At 47.0% G+C, this 19,289-nt stretch overlaps 8 non-coding genes and 1 pseudogene across 8 annotated transcripts; 3 read left to right on the forward strand and 6 right to left on the reverse strand.

Moving 5' to 3' along the window:
• Window positions 1-1,023: 1,023 nt before the first annotated feature.
• Window positions 1,024-1,105, forward strand: TRNAS-GCU (transfer RNA serine (anticodon GCU)). The gene has a single exon. It is a non-coding gene; the product is annotated as a tRNA-Ser (tRNA).
• A 195-nt stretch (window positions 1,106-1,300) lies between these two features.
• On the forward strand, window positions 1,301-1,382 carry TRNAS-GCU (transfer RNA serine (anticodon GCU)). The gene has a single exon. It is a non-coding gene; the product is annotated as a tRNA-Ser (tRNA).
• Window positions 1,383-1,577: 195 nt separating this feature from the next.
• TRNAS-GCU (transfer RNA serine (anticodon GCU)) lies at window positions 1,578-1,659 on the forward strand. The gene has a single exon. It is a non-coding gene; the product is annotated as a tRNA-Ser (tRNA).
• A 6,423-nt stretch (window positions 1,660-8,082) lies between these two features.
• LOC149357951 (uncharacterized) lies at window positions 8,083-17,956 on the reverse strand (annotated as a pseudogene).
• Window positions 10,438-10,519, reverse strand: TRNAS-GCU (transfer RNA serine (anticodon GCU)). Its single transcript has one exon. It is a non-coding gene; the product is annotated as a tRNA-Ser (tRNA).
• TRNAS-GCU (transfer RNA serine (anticodon GCU)) lies at window positions 10,716-10,797 on the reverse strand. The gene has a single exon. It is a non-coding gene; the product is annotated as a tRNA-Ser (tRNA).
• Window positions 10,994-11,075, reverse strand: TRNAS-GCU (transfer RNA serine (anticodon GCU)). Its single transcript has one exon. It is a non-coding gene; the product is annotated as a tRNA-Ser (tRNA).
• TRNAS-GCU (transfer RNA serine (anticodon GCU)) lies at window positions 16,155-16,238 on the reverse strand. The gene has a single exon. It is a non-coding gene; the product is annotated as a tRNA-Ser (tRNA).
• Window positions 16,435-16,516, reverse strand: TRNAS-GCU (transfer RNA serine (anticodon GCU)). The gene has a single exon. It is a non-coding gene; the product is annotated as a tRNA-Ser (tRNA).
• Window positions 17,957-19,289: the final 1,333 nt, after the last annotated feature.

Below are 19,289 nucleotides of genomic sequence, written 5' to 3' on the forward strand. Positions count from 1 at the left end.
CCGTTGTGGCGAGGTGGCCGAGCGGTTAAGGCGATGGACTGCTAATCCATTGGGCTCTGCCCGCGCTGTCCCCTCCTACTCTTTTTTGTTGCCCATACAAATCCATTTACCGTTAGCTCCTGGAAGAAGGGCACAGCGGGACGCAGAAAGAGAGCGAGAGAACTGTAGCTGCCGTTGATTTTACAAAGTTGAAAAATTAATTGCGTCATTCGGAAACCTGGTGCCTCTGCTTGCAGTTATGAAGGCCGGTGCTTCCGTTGTGGCGAGGTGGCCGAGCGGTTAAGGCGATGGACTGCTAATCCATTGGGCTCTGCCCGCGCTGTCCCCTCCTACTCTTTTTTGTTGCCCATACAAATCCATTTACCGTTAGCTCCTGGAAGAAGGGCACAGCGGGACGCAGAAAGAGAGCGAGAGAACTGTAGCTGCCGTTGATTTTACAAAGTTGAAAAATTAATTGCGTCATTCGGAAACCTGGTGCCTCTGCTTGCAGTTATGAAGGCCGGTGCTTCCGTTGTGGCGAGGTGGCCGAGCGGTTAAGGCGATGGACTGCTAATCCATTGGGCTCTGCCCGCGCTGTCCCCTCCTACTCTTTTTTGTTGCCCATACAAATCCATTTACCGTTAGCTCCTGGAAGAAGGGCACAGCGGGACGCAGAAAGAGAGCGAGAGAACTGTAGCTGCCGTTGATTTTACAAAGTTGAGAAATTAATTGCGTCATTCGGAAACCAGGTGCCTCTGCTTGCAATTATGAAGGCCGGTGCTTCCGTTGTGGCGAGGTGGCCGAGCGGTTAAGGCGATGGACTGCTAATCCATTGGGCTCTGCCCGCGCTGTCCCCTCCTACTCTTTTTTGTTGCCCATACAAATCCATTTACCGTTAGCTCCTGGAAGAAGGGCACAGCGGGACGCAGAAAGAGAGCGAGAGAACTGTGGCTGCCGTTGATTTTACAAAGTTGAGAAATTAATTGCGTCATTCGGAAACCTGGTGCCTCTGCTTGCAATTATGAAGGCCAGTGCTTCCGTTGTGGCGAGGTGGCCGAGCGGTTAAGGCGATGGACTGCTAATCCATTGGGCTCTGCCCGCGTGGGTTCGAGTCCCACCCTCGTCGTTATTCTTCCTACTCTTTTTTGTTGCCCATACAAATCCATTTACCGTTAGCTCCTGGAAGAAGGGCACAGCGGGACGCCGAAAGAGAGCGAGAGAACTGTGGCTGCCGTTGATTTTACAAAGTTGAGAAATTAATTGCGTCATTCGGAAACCTGGTGCCTCTGCTTGCAGTTATGAAGGCCGGTGCTTCCGTTGCGGCGAGGTGGCCGAGCGGTTAAGGCGATGGACTGCTAATCCATTGGGCTCTGCCCGCGTGGGTTCGAGTCCCACCCTCGTCGTTATCCTTCCTACTCTTTTTTGTTGCCCATACAAATCCATTTACCGTTAGCTCCTGGAAGAAGGGCACAGCGGGACGCAGAAAGAGAGCGAGAGAACTGTGGCTGCCGTTGATTTTACAAAGTTGAGAAATTAATTGCGTCATTCGGAAACCTGGTGCCTCTGCTTGCAGTTATGAAGGCCGGTGCTTCCGTTGCGGCGAGGTGGCCGAGCGGTTAAGGCGATGGACTGCTAATCCATTGGGCTCTGCCCGCGTGGGTTCGAGTCCCACCCTCGTCGTTATCCTTCCTACTCTTTTTTTGTTGCCCATACAAATCCATTTACCGTTAGCTCCTCGAAGAAGGGCACAGCGGGACGCAATAAGAAAGCAAGTAAAACTCTTGTTTGGGCGATTTGGTTGATCTTTGAATGGGTACGTACAGGTGCCCCAAAAGTAATACGGAGCACGCGAGCGGTGGCCGAAATGGAAAAAACTTCATGCCAGCGCGCTCTATCAGCAGATGCGCGGCAAAGAGCGAAGGGGCGTCGGCACATCCGGCTGACCCATCTCGATAACTTGTTGCTCGCGTTATCGCCGCCACGAGCGAAGCTGCGCTGCTACCGTCCCTGCCCGCCAGGGGCGCTTTCAATACATCATGGTTTTTTGTTCGTCCGAGCCGTGCAGAAAAGTTTGCCATCGGCACTGTGCGCTTTATGCTTCGTCAGAAACAGCGTTACTTTGTGCGCGGAACAGCCGAAGTTTGTGCTACACATGGCGGCGAGTTTGTGCGCTGACGAGTATATGCACTCGAGCAACGTTTTGGCAAATGCGGTGACAGCTCTAGGGAACGCATGACAAAAAAAAAAATATAGCATGCATGTGCTGTCTGATAAAAATAGGTGCTCAACGGCATAGCAAGTGGGCTTATAATTGAGGACCATTTTCTTCAACACAAATTCACTTTCTTACACTGGACAACCTTCGAGAGCAACCCGGATGCGTCAAATCATTATACGAGTCCCTTCCTCGGCGCATGGTCGGTGTCATTAACGTGAGGGGGAGATTCACCCGTCATTAAACTTTGAGTTTGCATGAAAAGTGCCTTTGGAAGTTTTTTTAATCGCCTCCACATTGTTGCCCTTTTCTCCTTTCGTATTTGCAAAATATAGCCGATAGGGGACGACTAAATTAGAGACATGCTCGTTTTTTATTTGTCTTTTTTTCCTCCATTGTAAGAAAGCAAATTTGTGCCAAGGGAAGTGATCCTTAATTAGTTCAGTTGCTATACAGTTGAGCCCCTACGTTTATATTGAAAACAACGAAGGCAACACATGAATGTTGATATTTTTTTCATGCACTTCCTTGAACCAAGAGAAAGTTGATCGCACTTGCCAAACCTACGGACGAAGCATCTGTATTCTATAGCTCCCGCACAAACTCGACGAACACATCGTGAGCTTGTCCATCACGATAAAAGCAGCGCAAACTTCATGGCGAACGCAGAAAGGGAAGACGATCAGGGTAAGACGTTCCATGGTTATGTCAGTGTCTGTGTCTCGTCATCCCTTTCTGCATTCTTCGTGAACTTTGCTCTGTTTTCATTGTCACAAACTCGCCGCGAAGCGAACAGCGAACCACGGCGGTTTCGCAGGCTGAAAATGGTGGCATTCCTGAAAAAGCAAAAAGTGCAACATGCCGAACGCCACTTTCTACACGGCGCGGACAAACAACAAACCATGATGTATTGAAAGCGCCCCTGACGGGCAGGGACGGTAGCAGCGCAGCTTCGCTCGTGGCGGCGATAACACGAGCACCAAGTTATCGAGATGGGTCAGCCGTATGTGCCGACGCCCCTTCGCTCTTCGCCGCGCATCTGCTAATAGAGCGCGCTGGCATGCAGTTTCTTCCATTTCGGCCACCGCTCGCATGCTCCGTATTACTTTTGGGGCACCTGTACTTGCGCGAAGTAGACGGGACAGAGCAAAGGAACGCACACGACATATACTGAGCGCAACTTCCAACTGGTTTATTTTCGTAGAAGACAGTTACATTTATACCGGAGCTGGGCAATCGCTAGATGAACAGGCAAATATACGCACTGTTCATGTCAGCATCCCGCTGCCAAGTGTGCCACCAGATAGCAAAACGTGTAAAATTGATAACCTTCAATACAATAATCAAATACAAGAAAAGACCATGACGCAGACAAAAGGAAAGATGATGCATGAGGTGAACGATGAACATAGCAAAAAACATCTCTTAGCAAAAGCAGTGTCAAAGTAAATAAAAACAATAAATCGGTTAATGCGTAAAATCTGCTTATCGTGCAATAGCAGTGTCAAAAGGTAAGAAACAAATATAGAAGCCGAAAGGCCAGTAAAGGCCAGTAACAGTGACACTCCTGATGACGTCGTAGGGGTAGCCTGCTTTCTCGAGACGGGCGACCTGATTTCCGAAGCTGTTTTTAATGAGGTGAGGACAACTTTTGAATAGCGCTGCTCGAAGAAGAGCCGTGACTATGCCACATTTTATCAATTTAGAGTGGGCACTCTCACAGGTTACCCCTACTACGTCATCAGGAGTGTCACTGTGAGTCTTCTACAGAAGGTAAAAGGAGACAAGAAGCCTTCGATTCTCGCAGTCACCAGACAAGGCATGAAGTTCATTCTGTATATTCACAAAATTTTCCACAACTTAAAGAAGATTGGCTGGAGACATGACGTGAAGGTTCTTTTCTCAGCTCCCAATCGTCTGTCTAGTATTTGCACTGTCCTGTCCAGGAAGCAGGAATCATGTGAAAAGAAAAGCACGAAAATAGGTATGTCGGTTGCGCCACAAACGTAGTGTACAGCATTCCTCTAACTTGGGGGTGTGTATACATTGAACAAACGGGAAAATGCGTCAGCGACAGACTGCGGGAACATGAGAGGACAGTAGAAAGAAGTGAAAGACACCGCCTCCCAGAGCATGTCGCGAATCATAAATGCAAGCCTTTGTTCAGCAGTACCTCGATCCTGGCACATGCAAAAACCAAACTTAGGAGGGAAATAATAGAAGCCTTCCACATTACTAACACGGGTGACAAATGCATTAGCACCGCTTCTGTCGTACTGCTAGACAAAGAGATTACATTATTAGATGGACACGTGTGAATTCCTTTGCTTGATTGCCTTACCTTAGTTTTCTTGGTGGTTTTTGTTGGCCTATAGCCTTCGATTGGTGTCTCGTTAAATCAGCCTTTCTACACCGGTTTCACCAAGTTACTGGTCTTTCGGCTTCTAGTTGTTTCTTACCTTTTGACACTGCTATTGCTACGATATGGAGATTTTACGCATTGACCGCTTTATTGTTTTTATTTACTTTGACACTGCTTTTGCGAAGAGATGTTTTTTGTGTGTTCATAGTTCACCTCATGCATCGTCTTTCCTTTTGTCTGCGTCATGGTCTTTTCTTGTATTTGATTATTGTATTGAAGGTTATCAATTTTACACGTTTTGCTATATGGTGGCACACTTGGCAGCGGAATGCTGACATGAACAGTGCGTATATTTGCCTGTTAGTCTTGTGATTGCCCAGCGCCGTTATAAATGTATCTGCCTTCTACGAAAATAAACCAGTTGGAATTTGCCCTCTGTATATGTCGTGTGTGTTCCTTTGTTCTGTCCCGTCTTCTTCGCGCAAGCACGTACCCGTTCAAATAAGAAAGCGAGAGTACTTATAAAATTTAAATGAAAATGCTTGCTAAAAGGCTCCAAAGAGTAATTACGGATATTGTAGGGGGTCACAAAACGTGCGACATAAAAAGGAGATCAATATTTACGAGCGTTCATGTTGCACATGCCATTCTTGAGTGTTGCGATTCTGAGGACATTCTGAGCGCTCCTAGCCGCACTGCCCGGGTTTGTGCGATATGTGTCTAAAGCCTCCGAGTAGCAAGTGTAACTGGCTCACGGGTTCACTGGACACCTCAGTCGGGCTGCGAGCAGGCGTGACGCCCACCTACAAATTGGCGCAGCTATGTGCTTTTCTTTTTCTCAAAACCAACCGAAGGTTTAGACTCCGTTGATTTTGAGGGAGGAAAGGCGCGTAACTGGCACCCTGGGTCGGCGGACACCTCAACTGCGCTTTGAGGTACGTGACAGTGGTGACAAAGATGTGCGCTGCATGCGTTGGCGTTGACAACATTATGGCAGAAACGCTGCACGAATAGGCCACCGGCATTCGTTGTGTTCATTGGCGTTGGCGTTGACAATGTTGTAGAGTCCGCTGATTTTGAGGAAAGGAAAGGCGCATAACTGACTCCCAGGGTCAACGGACAACTTAATCGCGCTTTGAGGTACGTGGGTGTGTTTTCCACCTTCAAAAAAAGGTGCTTTTGCACAATATGTTGTTCTTAGCAATGCTAAATCACCAGCCATTTCTTTTTGGCCCATTGGCACTCGAGGTGACTTGAGGGGAAACCCTCTTGTAACTCCTAGCTAGCACTCTCCCCTTGGAGCACCTAGTACTATATATATATATATATATACATATATATATATATATATATATATATATATATATATATATATATATATATATATATATATAGGATGGTTCACGTAACACAAATCAAGGATTTAAAAAAGACCGGAGCTGGGCGAAACCAACAACATTGTTTTCCGCTGCTCCTAGTATCTTTTATTTCACCTTAATTAGTTCATTAGCTAAGATTAATTATACAAATTCACTATTCTTCACTTTAGGGTCACGTGCTTTCTTTTGAGTTATAGAGGAGGTTAAGAAAAAACCGATTCAGTTTTTTGCAGCAGCGAAACCCATACGTGGTCCTTTTTTTAGCGTTTAAAGGAAGCCCCCGAAATGTAGAAAAGAACCCACGTGACTGCACTCATGCGCTACCATATTTCAGCGCTCCCAACCACGATTTCAACGAACGATACATGCGTGCTGGCCGTGTCCAAGTGAGCGGCAGCTACTGAGTTCGACGGGCTGTGAAGTTATAAAAAAAAATAAATTTGGCACTTTGCTCTTATTAATGTGCGATGAGGCGAAAGCCACTTCCGCCTCGGTTGCTGCTCCTGTTACTATGGTGATACGCGCAAGTGCTGTACACTTCTGGTTGCCACATATTGTGCCATTTGTTGACGTCATTGGTTTTATTAATTTTTATGTGTATTGTTTAAATTTTTAATATGTCTTCTATTTATTTCTGGCTATTTTCTATTTCTAACTCTATTTATTTCTATTTATCATTTTTATTTCCGTTTTTTTATCTCTATTGTCTTTGCAAAATCTCATCATATTTTTTCTTTTTTACTTTTTTTTTTGCCGCCGCGGTGGCTCAGTGGCTATGGTGCTCGGCTGCTGTCCCAAAAGACGTGGGTTCGATCCCGGCCGCGGTGGCTGGAATTTCTTTGGAGGAGAAATTCTAGAGGCCCGTGTACTGTGCGATGTCAGTGCACGTTAAAGAACCCCAGGTGGTCGAAATTTCCGGAGCCCTCCACTACGGCGTCCCTCATAGCCTCAGTCGCTTTGGGACGTTAAACCCCATAAACCATAAACCTATTTTTATTTTTCTTTATATTTTTGTTACTGATTTTTTATTCCCATTTTTATTTCAATTTTACTTTAATTTGTATTGTCTACTTTTGTATTTTTTTAATTTTTACTTTTATGTTAGTCTTATGTTGATTTTTATTTCGTTTTGCTTTTTTAAACTTATGATGACTTCAATGATTTTTGGTTATAGAGTATTACACCACTGATGACGTCATCAGGATGGTGGTGAGTATTAGTGTGAGTTTTCGTGGACGGCCGTACAACGATGGGCCGTTAAACGTTTTCGCCTTAATAAAAAAAACGGAGGCTACCTTGAAATACGCAACTTTACTGCTTACTGCTTTCTCTTCCTTTTTTGTTTTGTTTATGCGATGATTAAATACAAGCTAAGTCTGAATTGGCTGTTGATAGCCTGCTTATCAGTTATCGCAGATGGCGGCGTGCGCTTTCCATGTTCGCGAAGAATGTGCTGACGCACTTTCAAGGCAATGCTGAGAGCGGCGTCGGCCGCTCACACCGAGACGGTGAGCACGCAGGCTTCGTTCACTCAGGACGCGCTTGGCAGCGCTACAGAACGGTAGCGCAAGAGGGCAATCACGTGGTTTCTTCACATTTCGCGGGCTTTCTTAAAAAGCTGGAAAAAGGACCTCATAGAACATACGTTGATACGAAAGAACCCACTCTAGAGCTTAATGAAACGCGCGCGACCCAAAAGAAAATATTAAAAATTTTGCGTAAATAATCTTATCTAATGAACTAATTAAGCGGAATTTAAAAAATACTGCGAGGAGCGCCACATGACATGAAACAATATGCGTTTGGCTTCAACCAGCTCTGGGGTGCCACTTTATTTTAATCCTTTGTTATAGTTACGTGAAACACCCTGTATGTATGTATATACATACAGGGTGTTTCACCACGTGATATGACGCACCACGTGATATGACGTCACAACAGCCGTGAAAGCTGGGGCTCAACTCGTGCGCTCGCTTGCGGACGCGCAGCCTCCGCCGGCGGTATGCTTCGCATCCTAGGCTTAACCATAAGCTAAGCCAGGCCATTTTTTTTCCTTTATTGCCTGTAGAACACTCATACAGATAATCAACACTACCACATTACAATGGATAATAAAAGACGCCCGGCCCTCTTGGACGGTGCGTCGCTTAAAAACGCTTCAGGTTGACTAACTTGTCCATTTCCGGTAGCCATTCTGGTGGATGACCTTGGCTTTTCAACACTTCCTTGATGAAAACCGCACTTTCAATGAAGTACTCTCACGCGGGGCGAACATGTTCATCGGCATTTCTCACAGCCATGCGTGTCTTCCATATACTGTGCAAGCCCAGAAGAGTGACCATATCGAGGGGTATCCCTCCTTCATCAGTAACCGGGAGGAAGCGGATGCCGCGAGGTGAAATTGGCAGCTTCTTTTTGAGCGTGCGCTGCAGAATATCCCAGAGGAATATCGCGTCCCAACATTCAAGAAAAATGTGTTCTACCGGTTCAGGCTTTCGACAGAGTGTACAGTCAACTGACCAGGGGACAAATATTCCCTTTTCCTCCAGCCATGGTTTAACCGGCAGCGTTCCACTATGTAATTGAAAAAAAAAGGTCTTAGTTGACGAGCGCACTGGCATTTTTTTTTACCCTTTTCAAGACGTTCATTCCTGGGCCTACACCGTATATGGAGCGATACATTGGAACTGGAAGCATTACATCTAGTAAATCTCTGTACAATTTTTTCTTAGTTATTGAAGACAAGTACTCTTTGGAAAATCGAACATTTAACATTATGAAACTCAATATCACTTCACGCAAAAAACCACGAATACTTGTTGGCCTTAATCCAGAAGAAGACACAACAAATTCTGGTAACTCGTGCCACAGACGCACCTGTATCATAGTTTGCAATAAAGGATGACTCTGCGTCCGCAAAACCATAAAACGAGACACAATCTGTCTCAGAAACAAGTGGGCAAGACCGAGTCCCCCTTCTCTGACCGGTCGGAAAAGATTGGTTCGACTTGTTCTTTCCCACAATGAACCCCACAAAAAAAAAAAAAAACAGCAAACACTCTATGTAGCTTTTGAATACTGACTCGCGACATGCACAACACTTGAAGAACATACCAAACTTTAGCGACTATAAATAAATTACATACAGTAGGCCGGGCGAACATGGAGAGCTCCCTTCCGCCCCATCCTAGAGTCTTCTCACGAGAACGTTCAATCTCTTGCACCCAATAATCACTTGCGTCTTAGTAACATTCAAGTGGGACCCCTATCTACTTCACTGGTAAATTCGAGAATTTTATGTTTTCGAAGGATTCAGGGGTGGAATCCCAACTGCCATGCCAAAACCCTATACATTTATTCCAGTTTATGGAACTACCTGCCATTCGACAGAACGTCTTTGCCAAACCCACTGTTTTCCTAATACTTTCCTTGTCTTGACAAAAAACAGCAATATCATCGGCGTACGCCAAAATTTTCACTTCGCTAGCCATTAGTCTAAATCCATGAATATCTTCACAGTGGATGACCTTCTGACAAAAGGGTTCCAGGTAAATCGCAAATAACAAGGGCGATAGGGGCAGCCTTGTCTAACTGAGGACCTAACCTAAAAACTTTCAGTTAGTTGCTTATTGACAACAACACTAGCATAACATTCGTTGTATGACATTCTAATTCCATCCAGTAAAATAGACCCAACTTTAACATGTTCTAGTATTCTTAAAAGGACGTCATGAACCACAAGGTCGAAGGCTTTCTCCAGGTCTATCTGGAGCATTGAAACGTGGTCGCCCCAAGCGTCACAACACTCCAAAATGCTTGTAGCCACATGAATGTTCGTGGATATTGTTCGGCCCTTAATACCACACGTCTGATGGTGTCCTACAATTTACTTAATGACCTTCTGCAGCCTTCTAGCTAGCACCTTCATAAAAATCTTATAGTCAACGTTAGTCAGACTGATTGGACGATATGAGGTTACAGATAAGAGTTTTAAAGGATCTTCACTTTTAGGTACCAGTACAATATGAGTTCGACGAAAGGACGGAGGGGTGCAGTTTTCATCATACGCTTGAAAGATCATACGGTGCAAAGCTATTGCCATTTCACTTTTAAACATCTTATACAATGCCGCGCCAATACCGTCTGGACCAGGTGTTTTTCCAGGACTAATTTCCTCAATAGCTTTTTCGAGCTCATAGACAGTGATTGGCGCTTCCAGTACTGCTGTAACAGTTCAGTCCAATGATGGGACTAATGAAAGAAATTCAAGTTCAAATCCGTCTTCCACTGGCCTGGCCACCTCGCCGCAACGGAAGCACCGGCCTTCATAACTGCAATCAAAGGCACCAGGTTTCCGAATGACGCAATTAATTTCTCAACTTCGTAAAATCAACAGCGGCCACAGTTCTCTCGCTCTCTTTCTGCGTCCCGCTGTGCCCTTCTTCGAGGAGCGAACGGTAAATGGATTTGTATGGGCAACAAAAAAGAGTAGGAGGGGACAGCGACGAGGGTGGGACTCGAACCCACGCGGGCAGAGCCCAATGGATTAGCAGTCCATCGCCTTAACCGCTCGGCCACCTCGCCGCAACGGAAGCACCGGCCTTCATAACTGCAATCAAAGGCACCAGGTTTCCGAATGACGCAATTAATTTCTCAACTTCGTAAAATCAACAGCGGCCACATTTCTCTCGCTCTCTTTCTGCGTCCCGCTGTGCCCTTCTTCGAGGAGCGAACGGTAAATGGATTTGTATGGGCAACAAAAAAGAGTAGGAGGGGACAGCGACGAGGGTGGGACTCGAACCCACGCGGGCAGAGCCCAATGGATTAGCAGTCCATCGCCTTAACCGCTCGGCCACCTCGCCGCAACGGAAGCACCGGCCTTCATAATTGCAAGCAAAGGTACCAGGTTTCTGAATGACGCAATTAATTTCTCAACTTCGTAAAATCAACAGCGGCCACAGTTCTCTCGCTCTCTTTCTGCGTCCCGCTGTGCCCTTCTTCGAGGAGCGAACGGTAAATGGATTTTTATGGGCAACAAAAAAGAGTAGGAGGGGACAGCGACGAGGGTGGGACTCGAACCCACGCGGGCAGAGCCCAATGGATTAGCAGTCCATCGCCTTAACCGCTCGGCCACCTCGCCGCTTTTTTTTTTCTTTATTACCGACTTGGCCGGGCAAAGAAAACAAAAATACAATGACATGACAATAAAAGCACAGGTCAGTTTCTAGCTAGTGCACGATGATAAAATGGGTTAAATGATTTTAGTTGGTCGAGGACAGGCAGCCACTCAGGCTGAGGAGCTTGCTGTCCGAAAACTTCCTGAGTATACATGATGCTCTCAATGAAATACTGATGAGCCGGATTCACAACAACATGTTCGTGCCTGACATCCATTCGCGTACGCCATAGGCTGTGCATGCAGAGCAACATTAGCAGGTCGCAAGGCACTTCACCTGGCTCTGCACATGGTAGGAAGCGTATTCCAAAAGGAGTCAGGGGGAAATCTTTTTTCAGTGTGCGCTTCAACACATCCCAAAGAAAAACAGCGTCATGACAGTCGAGAAAGATATGTTCTATAGTTTCCACTTTCTTGCAAATAAGACACTCTACTGACCAAGGTACAAAAAGGCCTTTGCTTTGCAACCATGGCTTCACTGGGAGGGTTCCAGTATGCAATTGAAAAAAGAAAGAACGCACTGAAGGCTTCACCGGCATTCTTTTGACTCTTTTTAGCACATCCCTTTCGGGACCCAGAAGATATGCACTGCGATAAACAGGCACTGGCAGAAACACATCAAGCAGGTCCTTGTACATCGTTTTCCTTGTTACAATGGTTAGATATTCATCGGAAAATTTTGACCGAAGAATACGGACTGCTGCAACAACTTCTTGCAAAAAAACACTTAACCCACTCCGCCCTGCAGACATGGATGACACAACATAATCAGGCAGTGCTTCTGACAATCGCACTTGTTTAACAGTTCGCAGAAAATCATTATCTTGACGCAAGAAAAAGAATCTAGTGACTATCTGTCTCAGAAATAAATTTGATAACCCTAGCCCCCCGTTCCGCACCTTGTGGAACAGATTGCATCGGCTGGTACGTTCCCATGTTGACGCCCAAATAAATGTTGCAAACACTCTGTGCAACCTTTGCACTGAAGTCCTTGGCAAAGTTAACGCTTGCAGAACGTAAAAAATCCTCGCTATTAAAAACATGTTGCACACCGTAGCTCTTGCAAACATGGAAAAGTTGTGACCGCCCCATTTGCTTGTCTGAGCTTTGACTCGTTCGGTTTCATGGGCCCAATATTCTTCGCTTTCTCTGTAGTTGGTTAGCGGCACGCCGAGGTACTTTCCTGGCGTGTCTACCCACTTCATTCGACAGAATACTTCTGGCGTGGCCTGCCACATTCCATGCCAAAAACCAAAACATTTCTGCCAGCTTATCGCACAGCCACTTGCATCACAAAAATTTACGGCTTCTCTCACCACTTCTTGCACGCTTTCCTGGTCTCTGCAGAACACTGCTATATCATCTGCATATGCCAATACCTTCACTTCAGTATGACAAAAGGCGTAACCTCGAATGTTTTGCGTAGTTAACAGCTTTAAACAAAAGGGCTCCAGGTAAAGTGCAAAAAGCAGTGGAGAAAGAGGGCAACCCTGCCTCACTGACGACAAGACATTAATACTATTACTCAGGCGGTTATTAATTATGAACCTTGATGTACAGCCATCATAAACCATTTTAACGCCATCAGTGATGATACATCCCACATTCACATGTTCCAAAAGCACGAACAAAATTTCATGCACAACTTTATCAAACGCCTTATGCAGGTCCAGTTGCATCATGGCGACACGACCCTCCGTTGCATCACAGCATTCAAGGACACTCCTAGCTAGGTGTATGTTACTAAAAATGGATCTGTCTTTTATGCCGCAGGTCTGGTTTGGGCCAACAAGGGTTTTAATTACTGTTTGGAATCGTCCGGCTAGCACTTTCATATAAATTTTGTAGTCTACGTTAGTTAAGCTTATTGGGCGGTAACACTCAACTGACTGCAACCTACTAGGGTCGTCCGATTTTGGGATCAACACCACGTGGGAAGTTCGAAAAGACGGCGGAGTTAACTTTCTTTCGTAACACTCGCTTATTACGCGCTGCAATGCTATTGCCATTTCTGTTTTCAAAGCCTTGTAAAGTGCGGCACCGAGGCCGTCCGGCCCAGGCGACTTGTTTAAGCTCAGCTGCTGTATTGCAGCTTCGATTTCTGCTGCCGTTATGGGCTCCTCAAGTACCTGCCCCAGGTCCTCCTCGACTCTTGGCATTAGCGACAGGAATGCCGTTTTGTAATGTTCAACATCAGGCGTTTTAAGGCTGAACAAGTCTTGGTAATATTCCAGAAACGCCCTTTCAATCACCTCAGATTCGGAAGTTACGTCATTGCGATAACAAATTTCCTTTATCTCTTTCGAAACTGCATACTGTTTTTCGTCGCTGAGCGCCCTTTTTGTGGGCGTCTCCCCAAGCCAAAATCTTTCGCTGCGCGCCCTTATCACAGCACCTCGATATTTCGTTTCATCTATTAGTTCAAGCTTAGTTTTGGTCTCTTTTATTTCTTGTCTGTACAACCCCGGCTTGACGCCTTCCATGCTGAGCATGAAATCAAGCTCGGTACGAAGTTCCTTTTCTTGCTGTTTTTCTTTACGCTTTAAAACACATGCTCTTTCTATAGCGGCCACTTTCACGTCGCATTTAAATTGTTCCCATGTTTGTATAAAGTCTGTCTCTTTTTCTAACAAGCTTTTGACTGAGTCTTTTAGTTTCTTGCTAAACTCGTCATCCTCCAACAATGAGTCATTACATTTCCATAGTTCCCAACTAAACTTGACAGTCCTTTTCCTCTCCCCAAGTGTGATCACGACTAAAGAATGATCACTGAAGCTGACGTGCACAGTCTGGTACTGGGAACACAAGGGCACAACCTCAGAAGAAACATAGATTCTGTCCAGCATTGCGTGACTAACGCCTTGGAAATGCGTGTACTGTGCTTGTTCTGAACCTTGCATTATAATGCCAATGTCTTCCAATTCTGCCTCATTAATTAACTCAGACAGCAGCTCGGCACTCGTGTCCTGCAGGGTTTTGTTCGTTGTTCTATCTTCAGGTCTACACACACAGTTAAAATCTCCAAGCAATAGTACACGCTTTTCTGTCAGCAGGAAAAGTTGAACACGGCGAAAAAAGGCATCTCGTTTGGGAATTCTATTAGGTGCATATACACACACAGCTCTCCACTCTACACCAGAAAAATAAAAATCGCATGCTACAATCCGGCCACTTTCACAGGAAAATACAGTTTCCACGGCGACTTTGCCGTTTCGAGTTAAAATCAGACACCCTCCCGACTTTCCTTCTGCATGGCACACGCAAACACTGAACTGTGCACGGTAAATTTCTGCCATCGCATCTGTCGCCACTTCGCTTTCAATTTTTGTCTCTTGAACAGCCAACAGATCGATTTCGTTTTCGAACAAGAGACGTTTAAGCTGATTTTGCCTTCTTCGCGCAGAAAGACCTCTCACGTTCAGTGTGGCAATACGCAAGCTAGATGTTAGTTGAGACGCCATCTAAATGGTTGGGATTCGCCGCTCTCGAAGTGACATCGGTTTGCAGCTCACCTCATCAAAAATCCTTCCAGCTTGCAAAGTACGGCGGTGTCAGCACTGAACCCGATCGAAGACCGGGTCACCAACACGAAGACCCTGCAAGGCACCTCCGCTAAGGAGGAGGGACACCCGACGAAGTCCTACGATCAGGAGGGATATTCGCCTTGGGCTTGAAGGCCGCACGCCGAACAGGAGGCGCTTTGGGAAGAGGTTCCTCATGGTCCGTCCCGTCGTAGCTCGTCGCCTTGTCATCAGCTTCGTCGTGCGTCCTCTTCGCTGGCAAAGTTGACGCCGCGGGCATCTCCGTGTCAACGTCCTTCTCGTCGGTCGATTCCAAAACCGTCTCAGCTGCACCTACCGCAGCATCATCTGCTTTTCCCGCGTCCGCCTCAGTTCTGGTGTCAGGCACAGGTGGTTCTTCTGAGTTGGCAGCCTCATGTTCCGTGGGAAGCGTTGCTTTTTCTGAGGCTATGCTTTTCGGTACTGCGTCTTCCCGACTCTCACGGGTCGCCTCTACCGCGTCGACTTCGTCCATAATATGCTCCTCAGTAGTATCCCTACGACCAGGACCAGCTATGGTAGCATATGTTCGCACGCACTGGGCGTCGTCGTGGCCGAAGCGACGACAGAGCCCGCAACATGGCACACGGCACTCCCGACGTATGTGTCCGGTGCCGCGGCACCGGAGGGAGAGCGGAGCTCTGCCAGGAACGTGGACGAGTGCGACGTCCTCTCCAACACGCAGCTGGTGCGGTAAGTCCTCGATGGTAACGCCCACCTTCAGCTTCAATGTCACTGAGCGCGTAGTAGACGACTTGTCGACGCAGCCTTTGACTCTTCACTTGTCCCGAGTTAAGTCGGTCACTTTTCCAAAAGCCGCCAGAGCTGCCTTCACGTCGTCATCTTTCACGCCGTGTAGCAGCCAGAACAGCTTCAGCCTGACGCCCTGGTTGCATGGGTCAATGACCACACATCGGTGGTCCTTGACGTTGAACGCCTCCGCCTGTAGCATTTTGTTTTTTCCTTCTTCATTGCAGAATGTCACGGCCCAAACATGATTCATCTGATATGCCCCGAGGGCAACCACTTCCGGCAGCAATGACAGACGCTCAAGAGCGTCACGAAAGTTTTCAACACGGTATGGCCTGGCTTGGACGTCGCCATGCAAAAAAACAGTATGCAAAACGCTCGAACCTGTTGGCAAATGCGGCAAAATCAGCTGGTAGTCCTCGTTCGGTTTGATCGTACTCCTGATACCGCGGCCCGGCTGGGCCGCTGAATCCGCTCCTTGGGAGCCCATGATACACACGTCCGTCACGCTCGGTGGCCGGAAGTAGGGCCACCTCGCCGCAACGGAAGCACCGGCCTTCATAATTGCAAGCAAAGGTACCAGGTTTCCAAATGACGCAATTAATTTCTCTACTTCGTAGAATCAACAGCGGCCACAGTTCTCTCGCTCTCTTTCTGCGTCCCGCTGTGCCCTTCTTCGAGGAGGGAACGGTAAATGGATTCTTATGGGCAACAAAAAAGAGTAGGAGGGGACAGCGACGAGGGTGGGACTCGAACCCACGCGGGCAGAGCACAATGGATTAGCAGTCTATCGCCTTAACCGCTCGGCCACCTCGGCGCAACGGAAGCGCCGGCCTTCATAATTGCAAGCAAAGGTACCAGGTTTCCAAATGACGCAATTAATTTGTCTACTTAGTAGAATCAACAGCGGCCACAGTTCTCTCGCTCTCTTTCTGCGTCCCGCTGTGCCCTTCTTCGAGGAGGGAACGGTAAATGGATTCTTATGGGCAACAAAAAAGAGTAGGAGGGGACAGCGACGAGGGTGGGACTCGAACCCACGCGGGCAGAGCACAATGGATTAGCAGTCCATCGCCTTAACCGCTCGGCCACCTCGCTTTTTTTTTTCTTTAATCTTTACCGCTCGGCCACCTCGCCGCAACGGAAGCACCGGCCTTCATAACTGCAAGCAGAGGCACCAGGTTTCCGAATGACGCAATTAATTTCTCAACTTTGTAAAATCAACGGCAGCCACAGTTCTCTCGCTCTCTTTCTGCGTCCCGCTGTGCCCTTCTTCCAGGAGCTAACGGTAAATGGATTTGTATGGGCAACAAAAAAGAGTAGGAAGGATAACGACGAGGGTGGGACTCGAACCCACGCGGGCAGAGCCCAATGGATTGGCACTCCATCGCCTTAACCGCTCGGCTTTTTTTTTATTGCCTGGCTTTGGGTCATGTTTTTTTTTCTTTATTACCGACTTGGCCGGGCAAACAAAACAAAAATACAGTGACATGACAATAAAAGCACAGGTCAGTTTCTAGCTAGTGCACGATGATAAAATGGGTTAAATGATTTTAGTTGGTCGAGGACAGGCAGCCACTCAGGCTGAGGAGCTTGCTGTCCGAAAACTTCCCGAGTATACATGATGCTCTCAATGAAATACTGATGAGCCGGATTCACAACAACATGTTCATGCCTGACATCCATTCGCGTACGCCATAGGCTGTGCATGCAGAGCAACATTAGCAGGTCGCAAGGCACTTCACCTGGCTCTGCACATGGTAGGAAGCGTATTCCAAAAGGAGTCAGGGGGAAATCTTTTTTCAGTGTGCGCTTCAACACATCCCAAAGAAAAACAGCGTCATGACAGTCGAGAAAGATATGTTCTATAGTTTCCACTTTCTTGCAAATAAGACACTCTACTGACCAAGGTACAAAAAGGCCTTTGCTTTGCAACCATGGCTTCACTGGGAGGGTTCCAGTATGCAATTGAAAAAAGAAAGAACGCACTGAAGGCTTCACCGGCATTCTTTTGACTCTTTTTAGCACATCCCTTTCGGGACCCAGAAGATAAGCACTGCGATAAACAGGCACTGGCAGAAACACATCAAGCAGGTCCTTGTACATCTTTTTCCTTGTTACAATGGTTAGATACTCATCGGAAAATTTTGACCGAAGAATACGGACTGCTGCAACAACTTCTTGCAAAAAAGCACTTAACCCACTCCGCCCTGCAGACATAGATGACACAACATAATCAGGCAGTGATTCTGACAATCGCACTTGTATAACAGTTCGCAGAAAATCATTATCTTGACGCAAGAAAAAGAATCTAGTGACTATCTGTCTCAGAAATAAATTTGACAACCCTAGCCCCCCGTTCCGCACCTTGTGGAACAGATTGCATCGGCTGGTACGTTCCCATGTTGACGCCCAAATAAATGTTGCAAACACTCTGTGCAACCTTTGCACTGAAGTCCTTGGCAAAGTTAACGCTTGCAGAACGTAAAAAATCCTCGCTATTAAAAACATGTTGCACACCGTAGCTCTTGCAAACATGGAAAAGTTGGCTCATGACATCGCACAACAAAAACACACATAACGCTATATACATACGACACTGTCGTGGTCAGCCAGCACGAGACTGGCTTCGTCAGATTAAAATTCCCGCAACGTACACAACGGCTCTAGTCTTGAGAGCCACTCGGGAGGCTCCGCAGCTGCTTTTTGGATGGCAAGAAACCAGTCCATTCTTTCCCGGAAATAAATTCGGGCCGGTCGTGCATGTTTGTCACAATGGGAGCCGGCCATTCTGGAGCGCCATATACAGTGGAGGCCCAAGAGCATTATGAGATCAAAAGGTGCCCCATCCTCATTATAAGTGCTTAAATAGCGAATTCCGTGCGCGTCAAGTGGTAGCTCTTTCTTTATGGTCCTTTGTAACACATCCCAAAAATAAACCCCTTCCCAGCAATGCAAAAAAACATGGTCTATCGTTTCAGGCTGTTTACAAATTAAGCAGTTCGATCCCCACGGTAAAAATAAATCCTTTCCCTCTAGAAACTTTTTAACTGGTAACGTCCCGGTGTGTAACTTAAAAAAGAAAGTCTTTACTCCTGGTGGCACCTGCATTTTCTTCACCTTTTTTAAAACATCCCCTCCCGGGCCTCCACTGTACAAGGCCCTGTACAGGGGCTCTGGGAAAACAATATCACAAAGATCATTGTACAACTTTTTCCTTTTACTTTTCCACAAATAATCGGTGGAAAAACGTGCCGAAAGAAACCGAACGCTTGCTACAATCTCTTTGTAGTAAACAAAAGTTCCACCAGAGAGCTCTTCTGTGGATACCACAAACTCCGGCAGCAATCGCCGCAGCTTCACTTGGCACACGGTGCGCAAGAACAGGTCTGTGACGTCGCGAAAAAACAAAAAACGGTGGGGTGGCGCTGCAAGCAGCCGTCTCGAACAGACGCACGTTCGCATCGCTCCGACTTTTTGAAGCTTTTTGGCCCGGACGTTTTTGGGCTAGGCTCCCAAAAATGAATGGGCCACACCCATCGTGTTCCTCGCTACCTGTGGACGACGGTTTCAACGCTTCCGCGTCAACGACTACCCCAGGAAACCATCCGGATGCATCGGATACGCCTACCGCCGAAGCCGCCAACATGGCTTCGCAGCAGCCTCGGCAAGACGCCGCGGTAACATCGTTTTGCAGCGGCACAGATAACGCGGCCCAACCTGACGCCGTGCTCGGCGCCGACGAAAGCATGGCGGATGACGAAGCCATTCAAGTGGTTGCGACGATACCTGTCTCCAACCCATTCCCTGTTCTTTCCACGGAAAACAAGCCGGGAAGCGCCCCTTCAGAGGTAGGATCTTGCACTTTTCC

The sequence above is a fragment of the Amblyomma mixtum genome, chromosome 3 (genome assembly GCF_055824585.1).
Source record: "Amblyomma mixtum isolate Tamu chromosome 3, ASM5582458v1, whole genome shotgun sequence".
In the NCBI taxonomy this organism is placed as follows: domain Eukaryota; kingdom Metazoa; phylum Arthropoda; class Arachnida; order Ixodida; family Ixodidae; genus Amblyomma; species Amblyomma mixtum.